The sequence below is a fragment of the Nicotiana tabacum genome, chromosome 4, assembly GCF_000715075.1.
Source record: "Nicotiana tabacum cultivar K326 chromosome 4, ASM71507v2, whole genome shotgun sequence".
Classification (NCBI taxonomy): domain Eukaryota; kingdom Viridiplantae; phylum Streptophyta; class Magnoliopsida; order Solanales; family Solanaceae; genus Nicotiana; species Nicotiana tabacum.
The window spans coordinates 76,190,830-76,199,821 of NC_134083.1; the positions used below are offsets into that span (position 1 = coordinate 76,190,830).

Sequence of the window (8,992 nt, forward strand, 5' to 3'; positions counted from 1 at the left end):
TTAGCTAACAAGGAATTGGATTAATTGGGAGATTGATTAGCCTAATTAAAGGGTTTAAACTAGAGATAGTATGAACCCGATTTAAGCTCATATCAACTATTTTAGTTAATACCCATTTGGGCTTGAGAAATCCAAATTGGACAAAATCACTCTTTGACCGAGAGGTATTGAGTGGGTAATGTACAATTGAAATTTATAATACACCACAATCAACAAAACAAGTATTAATATCTTTATCCCACTAGGCAAACACCTAGGTTATGGTCACAACCCTAGGCCTTTAAACTATTTGGAAAAACATCAAAAATATTCATCTCTAGTTTATTTTCCTTAGCTTGCAAATATTAGAGTTATAGTAGAAGTAGAAATCAAACATTTATTGTGGAAGTGCAATTTAGGCAGTCCATTCACTTTCTTCAAATATATACTTCTGACACCCCTTATAACTCCTAGTGGATTCGACCCAACTCTTAGTTGTGTAATTATTATTGCATACAACCGTATCATATCTCTTATTGAGGTGTGTTGTGGACGTCATCAGTCACAGGCATAACAACACAATCCGCCCGGCGTTGTCATAAGTATAACAACATAATTCGTCTGGCATGGTCACATGCATCTAGTACAAATCATATCACACGGAAGCAAGTAAATAAGAACGCATGTATGTGATAAATAAATATCATATTTCATGCTACGGGACTGGTATAATAACATACTAAAGTGTAGGCATGTGCAAAGTGTGTTATCATAACTCAAATCGGCAATTTCATCACATAAATAGCAATTACCAAGTTTATTCAAGGAATTAGCTTCTTCTTAACCTTAAACATGGTTCAAATAGCTCACAACAATGTTACAAATATGAGAAACATTATAGTTTAAAGTTTAACAGTCAATTATAGGCATATCATAACCTAAGCACTACCCCGATCATGGATAAATACTCTGGTACTCGCACATGGGCTCAAAACCCACACATATGCGCACCCATAGCACGTAGTTATCACAAATAATTTAGGAAACTAGCGCCTCGACTAAGTTTAAATAAGATACTTACCCCAAGCAAGCCAAATCAAAAACCAAGCAAACCAAGTGATACTCTAGAAATGCCGAACCGCACAAATCAATATCCGACCGGCTCAAAACTAGCCAAAAGAAACTCAAAAATATCTAACAAAACTCAAAGTCATCCGAAAGGTCAACCCCGGTCCGTATATCGGAACCCAATAAAACTCATAAATTCTGACAACCCATTCGAATACGAGTCTAACCATATAAGTTTCATCCAAATCCGACCTCAACTTTATGTTCAAAACCACAAAATTCATTCTCCTAAATTCAAGTCAAAAAACCCCAATTTCTTCTCTTTAAATCTTTGATTTATGTGAAATAATCCATAAACAAAATAAAAAATATAATCAAAACAAAGATAAAATTACTTACCCTCATGATATGTATGTTTATCTCCTCCAATATTGCATTACTTGTGCTTCAAGAACTCAAAAAGTTGAGAAAATGAACTCAAAATCCCAAATTTGGTGTTTTAATGCACTGGTAGTGGTTCTTCTTCACGATCGCGATTCAAAAAAATTCCAGCACATTATTACCCTTCGTGATCGCGGCCATACCCCGCGATCGCGATGAACAAATTCCAACAAGCTTACCTAACTCTTCCAGACCGCCTCTAGTATAATGGCCATAACATTTTGTGCAAAACTCCAAATGACAAACGGTTTGATTTTTTGAAAACTAGACACAAAGGGCTACAACGGTTTTTGGATTATCTCCAAATTCCTTATAGATTACAAGATATAAGCTTCCAAAATCAGTCTTGTGACAATAGAAATTCCTCTACGCGATCGTGCAAATGGCTTTCGTGATCGCGATTCACGATGCCTAAACAACAAATTGCTCTTTACGAGTGCGACCCAAAGTCCGCGATCGTGATACACACCTCTATAGCAAAAAATCAACAATAAAAGAGAGCCTAGAAATGGTCCGAAACCACCCCGAAACACGTATGAGCCCCTCGGGACCCCATTCGAACATACCAACATGTACCAAGATATATTACGGACCTACTCGAGACCTCATATCACACATAATAACATCAAAACTACAAATCGTCGATCAAGATCAATCTTATAAGTTCATAAACATCAAACTTCAAACCAAGTGTCCGATTCAAGCCTAACCAATCCGGAATGAATCCAAATTTTGTATAAAAGTTCCAAATGACATATCGAACCTATTCAACTCCTGGAATAATAATCTGAACTCGATAACATTGTCAACTCCCGGTCAAACCTATGAACTTTCCAAAGCTTAAAATTGCCAACTTTTGCCAATTAGTACTGAAACCTTCTAGGAACATCCAAATGCATAACCGGGCATACGCCCAAGTCCAAAATCACCATGCGGACCCAGAACCATTAAAACTCTGATATGGGGTCAAATACACGAAAGTCAAACTTAATAAACTCTTCTAACTTAAAGCTTCTATGATGAAAATTATTCTTCTAAATCAATTCTGAATCACCCAAAAATAAAAACCGACGATACACACAAGTCATAATACATCAAACGAAGCTACTCATGCCCTCAAACCATCGAATGGAATGCAAATGTTCAAAACGACCAGTCGAATCGTTACATGCCTTGGGAGTAGAATTAGTTTGTTATGTTACAGTAGTTTCCACTCTTCGGTTAGGATTAGGTGACAAGCCTTGTCATTGAATAAGAAGCTTGTCATGAGACGTGACCATTTGTTCCATGTTATCAACTATCATAATCAAATCTTGTAAAGCCTCCAAAATGGTCTCATTGGACACTCCCTCCTTCGGAATCATAGTATCTCCAATATTCAAAGACATAGTAACTACCAAAAAAAGAGTTAAAAGTAAAAGGACCTCTCCAATTCATTCCCTTAGTGTATACCTCAAAGATTCCACTCAAATTTTATCACTCGCGTATCGCTCTTGTGCACTTTGACTTTTAGGCACACAGTCTAAGAATCTCACTACTCAAGCCTTTTTTACTCTTAGATGAATATCCAAAGTTTATATCAAACTCAATCAAGGCACTTTCAAGTGGTTCTTCCAACTTCGGGGGAAAAATAGAGTTTATGCGACTCAACAAAGAAGGTAAAATAACTAACGGATAATAAAATAAAATATTAACAACGAAACCAAAGAGAAAATCACTATATAATTGGCATAAAATAAAAAATACAGACACAATAACTAGATTAATAAAGTAGGACTAATTACTAATGTTAACTAGCGAAGAATAATACAAGAAAACACAAGAAGATCAAAAATTGAGCCAGAGAAAATCGAGTCCATGAGTTATTTCCGAGGCCACGGGTTGACTGGGGTGGTGCAATTTCGAGCCCATGATTTAATTTCGTGTCAGCGGAAATTTCTGATTTCCTACGGCTCAAGTTTGTCCATCTCCACGAAACTTTTTCGTCTCCACATTTTTGGTCTACGTCTGGGCTATCAGTTTCTTCTTCTTCTTCTTCTTCTTCTTCACTTTTTGGCTCGATTTTGAATTTTTAAATTGATCCAAATCACGTTCAAATGCCTTCAAACTTCATATTTCACTTGGGAATCACCTTAAGATTAAACCCCAATAGTTTTTAACATCAAATTCATAAATCACATAAACGCAAATGGGCCAAATGGTACTTTTTTTTTTCATGAACCCACTTTTGAACATGATAAATTTGAAGAACAAGAAACTTTTCAAATTCACTTGTAGCCACCAAAATCACTTCAAATCAACTTCAATTGATATATTTCAATATAGATAACAAACCCCAATCAATTTCAAACATCAATATGTATCTGGATCCAAGAAATCAAAGATTCAACTCAAGAACATGATGAACACCATTGTTTTTTGGATTTACGTTTTTCTTGTGATTTTTAAATAAAATTTAATACTTAGCTAGCGTATGTAGAAACAAACATTAATCCAAGTTCTGATACCAAGATGATACAAACGTGAAAGCAATAATAACAAGAACACAAATAAAAGGATAGAAAGATGGAATTTGGCAAGGAATTAATTAGGAAAATTGAAGAACACTTGAAATCAGCACAAATACCCTTCATTTTAAATTTTAATCAACCCATAACTATAGGATAACCCTCAAGGGAAAGAACCCCATAAAAGCCACCTTAAAGTTTTCAAGCCACAATGGAATTCATCTATAATACTCACTCAAGGAGTTCATAATCTCAATATCAAAATAAGCTAAGTCTGAAAAGAGAACCTTTAGGGCTATTTATATTAGGGACCTAAGTATTCCAAGTATATCCACCAAATGTTATGTAATCTTTAATTGTTGGCCAAATTGTACATGTATCCCTGTCCCCCCCAATATGAAAGTTGCCTCCAATTAGAATCCATAGTGCTCGATGACTATCTAAATTGTATCTTGTCGTGACCACAAAAACTCATATTTAGAATCGTGATGGCACTTATACCTAAGACTAGGTAACTCCATCACATAACAAGATCAACGAAACCAAATTACCAACTCAAATAATAATGAAAGTTGAAAAGTGCTTTAACACAACCAAAGTGGAAATATAAAAGTCACATAACCCTAAAATCGGTGTTACTGAGTCATAAGCTCTATAAGAAGTACATAATGAGTATCAAAATATATATAATTGTTTGGAATTTAATAAACAGTAATATGAAAACAGTAGAAGGTGACTTCGAGGCCTACAAGCAGGACAATAGGTATACCTTGAAGTCTCCTCAGCAACTTGAAATCAGTCCACTAACGTCCGTCACGCTCTGAGGTACCTGGATCTGCACAAAAAATGTGCAGAAGCATAGTAGAGTACATTATAAATGGTACCTAGTAAGTTTCAAGACTAGCCTCGGTAGAGTAGTGCGAGGTTCAAGTCAAGACAATCACTAAACATAAAACCTATGCTAGACATCAATATGAAGCTAACAACGGAAAGCAAAATCAGTAAACGGCAAAGAGTGATCATGTAATAACAGAACAAATTTGCCCAAACACAATTAAAATACAAGTGAATCAATTAAGGAAAATAATAACTATTTAAATTCTCAAGTCGTTCCAACACAAGAATAACAACAAGAAAACATGTCCTTTGTCACCTCCCCAAAGTCACCATGGATAGCTTTCAGCTAAGCATGCTTTTAGTAAGTCTCACACCATGTATCGCTTACTACCATTATTCGCCAGGCCTCAAAATTCAAGTTCTTGGCAGAAAAATCAAGCTCTACCCCTACAAAAAATTTGATTCACATACGCTGGAGAAACCCGCATAAAGGATGGTTCAAGTTGAACGTGGATGGCTCTTACATGCAGAACAAGTCGCAGGGTGGCATATGAGGGGTGTTTAGAAACAATAAAGGCTCCTGGATAATGGGTATTGAAAGACTTATACATGCATCTACACCCCTTCATACAGAACTCCTAGCGCTACAAGAAGGACTAAGACTTGCCAGAGAACGAAATCTTTATCCTTTAGATATAGGAACTGATTCCACCGATATGATCCATAGCCTAAATCAAGGAAATAACTTGTTTACACTATTGTTGATGCTCCAAGCGAGGGGATGATAATGAAGCAAAACTTCCGTCAAGGGAATATAGTGGCTCACCACCTAGCTAAAGATGCCCTTAACCTAACCACCTTCAACAAGACCCAAGTACCTGCTGCTCCACCTTTTTGTGTGCTTGAATCGCTGGAGAAGGATGCAGGGGAACAACAACTTTTGTTATATATCTATCTACTCATGTGTAATGTACTAGCTACTATGGGTAACCAAAGTGTCCTAAGTGACATTACCTTAGCCTGTAATCAATGTGCCCTAAGTGACACTACCATGGCATGTAATCGTACGGTATCGTTCTAGTATTAATAAATATTTTCAACTTTCCTAAAAAAAAAAATAACCAAACAACAAACGAGAGAAAATCAAACGATCAACGCTACAAGGACCTAATAGTCAATCTATCATTTAGTGATGAGTAACTCAATATGCTTGAATTTTGCAAAGGGAAAATATAAGGACCTCCTCCCAAAAAGTAAAAATTTACCCGCATTCAATGGTTACATCAAATTATACTACTTTATCATTGTTAAGTCAAAAGTTAATGTAAAAATGTGTATTAACTACAGTTTAACAATAAGTGTGTATGTTAAAATATATATCATATGTATTTATTGGATTGATGTAAACACCAGGTGCTAGTAAGTTTTTATTTGTACGAGCTCTGCTTTGGATCTCATTGGGCAATAAGACATGCAATACATCTTTTTACATAGTTCGAAGCCAATCCGTGCATTAACCATATTAAAATTATCCTTAGTATCTAATTTGGGTTTCAATATAACATGATCAATATTAAGGGAAAAATTAAAATGTTAAGGAAAAGGCTTTCATAAATATTATACAAATGTTTCCTGTATTTCAGAACGAATAGAACAGGGAAGACTCTACTCCTATAAGATAAAGGAAGATGAAGATATTAAGTACTCCACATATATAGTATAAATTTCTGAGGGGCAACAACGATAGGAAATAAACATTCAATTCAGTGATTTAATAAATTTGTAACATGTGAAGGAAGCAGGTCTACATACTTGGACCATTGACCACATAACAGTACAGAACTACTACTATGTAATAACTCATGAAGTGATGAACCAGCATATGCAAAGCTCACTTATTCTAACATTTTTTCGTGAACAATATCAAAAATATAAAAAGAAATTAATTGATGCCTGAGCTAGCCATTGACAAGCATGTTCGACAGCAAAGTACTTGAGGGAATTAATTTGATAAAAGTAGATATACCCTGCACTTAATTAGCAGGAAGAAGAAGTAGATATTAACAAGTGAAGCCAGTTGGAGGATTCCTTCCGCAGTTGTTGAGAACGAGGCTAAGGGAGAGTGGCACGTTCAGATTTATTCCCAGCACATTTGCTCTTATGGCTGTGCACAGGCAAACTGCCGCCTCTAAATCCGCCAGCCCCGCGATCAAGCTGCAGCATGGCAAAGTTGGTGGAGATCAAAGGATCAGTTCATTCCCTCTGGAAGCCGTATTCATTAGTCTGGACTTCGGAGAATTAAACAAATGTAAATCATCCAAATTCCTTCTTAAAGTTACTGGATATTCAAGAAAACAATTTGAGTTTAAAAAAAGATAGAAATTAATATCTTGTGATACCTCAATTGTGAAGAATGATTATGAAGTACCGTTACTTGAAGAGAAGATTAGAGAACGAAGATATCAAAAGAAGAAAAAACAAGATTTGTCAAGACTTGAACTCTTCGATCAATGAGCAAGAATAAAGTTTTATCAAGTTGGTTTACGAAGAAAACTGAAATCAATGAGTAATCTTTACTAAGTCCTTAGAAATTCTTGTTTGAAATTTGCATATTAGTCTATCTTGTATGTTATTTACATTTTAATAAACTCCACCAATATGTGGTGGTTTTAATTTTAAAAAGTAATAATGTGAAGAATAAAGTCTGAAGGAACGGGATTGCCAGTATGTTGACATTGAATATCTCTCCCAAAGCTTAAGAGGGATCGTGCGTAAATTATTCATCCTCCTAGCACTATAAATACCCTACACTAGTACCAAACTTCAACTATCTGATCTTTGCAACTTTCTGCTTACAGATTTTATAAAACTACATTCTGCCTTAGCTTCCTCTGAACATGGCTTCCAAAACAAGTGCCTCAGTTACCCTTTTCCTCTCCCTGAATCTCCTTTTCTTTGCCATAGTCAGGGGAACTGATTGTGGCTCTTGTCATTATAATCCTCCTAGCACCGGTAATGGTGGTGGCAATAGTGGTAATACTGGTGGCTCAGACAATGGTGGCAGTTCCGGCAGCGGAGGTGGTTCGGGCAATGGCGGAGGAGGTGGCAATGGACAAGGCAGGTGCCCGAGAGATGCTCTGAAGTTGGGGGTATGTGCAAATTTAGTCGGTGGATTGGTTGGCGCGGTAATTGGGACTCCTCCAACGATGCCATGCTGTAGCTTGAATGCTTGATAGCGGGGCTGGCGGATTTAGAGGCGGCAGTTTGCTTGTGCACAGCCATAAGGGCAAACGTGCTGGGAACAAATCTGAATGTGCCACTCTCTCTTAGCCTTGTTCTCAACAACTGCGGAAGGAATCCTCCTACTGGCTTCACTTGCTAATAAGCTGATGTAGTCAAATGCCTATTTCAGCCTTTTGTTATGTGTCATTTAGTGTTTGCATCAATTTTCTTGTATGATCATTTGTTTGCTATATTATGCTAATTGTTACTACAAATAAGCGAGTGAGCTTGCAAAATGAAAGAGCAGGTTCGTGAAGTAGTTGATTTTACGTTTGTACTCGGAGGTTATTAATATATACTCTCTCCGTTTCAATTTATGTGACCCTATTTTCTTTTTAATCCGTGCCAAAAAGAATGACCACTTTCCATATTTGGAAACAATTTCCCTTTATGCAATAATTTATAGCCACACAAAATAAATGTGCATCATCTTACACCACAAGTTCAAAAGTCTTCTCTCTTTTCTTAAACTCCGTGCTCAGTCAAATGGGTTCACATAAATTGAAACGGAGGGAGTATATATATATATATATATAAACTCCGTGCTCAGTCAAATGGGTTCACATAAATTGAAACGGAGGGAGTATATATATATATATATATACACACTATCCTTTTCTATTTAATAAGCTTCTTCCTGGACTTCCGTTTGACTACGATGGCTGGCAAGCCGAATTATTCACTAGAAAAAAATAAAAAATATAATATAATATAACAAAGAAAATGGAGAAGAGAAATTTCTCTAGATAACTTGGAACACTCAAGACTAGCTATCAGAAAAATAAATGTCTCTAAATCCTCATAGATAATTAAAGTGTGAATTATATATTTTGGAAAAATTAATTACTTCCAGCTGAAGTATCATCTTTGTGATTGTT

The 8,992-nt window shown here is 36.0% G+C and overlaps 1 pseudogene; it reads left to right on the forward strand.

Annotated features, from left to right (window-relative positions):
* The first annotated feature begins 7,729 nt into the window (after positions 1-7,729).
* On the forward strand, positions 7,730-8,213 carry LOC107805173 (14 kDa proline-rich protein DC2.15-like; annotated as a pseudogene).
* Positions 8,214-8,992: the final 779 nt, after the last annotated feature.